Source organism: Octopus bimaculoides, chromosome 14, assembly GCF_001194135.2.
Source record: "Octopus bimaculoides isolate UCB-OBI-ISO-001 chromosome 14, ASM119413v2, whole genome shotgun sequence".
Lineage (NCBI taxonomy): Eukaryota > Metazoa > Mollusca > Cephalopoda > Octopoda > Octopodidae > Octopus > Octopus bimaculoides.
Genome location: NC_068994.1, coordinates 12,235,330 through 12,235,750, shown reverse-complemented (window position 1 = coordinate 12,235,750; position 421 = coordinate 12,235,330).

The following is a 421-nucleotide window of genomic DNA, read 5'->3' as shown; positions in this document are numbered from 1 at the left end:
GCTGTGACCACCCCATCTTAATTTTTTTTTTCAAACATCGTCTACCTAAGACTATATTATTTAATGTGTTCTTCCTGTTGCTGTTGTTTAGTGTCATGATCACAGTCATTCCAGTTGTGACCACTTCACCCTTGTTTTTTTCAGATGTAGTGTATTTTGGATGACACTGAGGAAAAATAAGGTGTGTCCCTTTTTGCTTACACTACATCACCTGGGTGGAGGCACAATGGCCCAGTGGTTAGGGCAGCAGACTCGCGGTCATAGGATCGTAGTTTCGATTCCCAGACCAGGCGTTGTGAGTGTTTATTGAGCGAAAACACCTAAAGCCCCACGAGGCTCCGGCAGGGGATGGTGGCGAACCCTGCTGTACTCTTCCACCACAACTTTCTCTCTCTCTCTTACTTCCTGTTTCTGTTGTGCC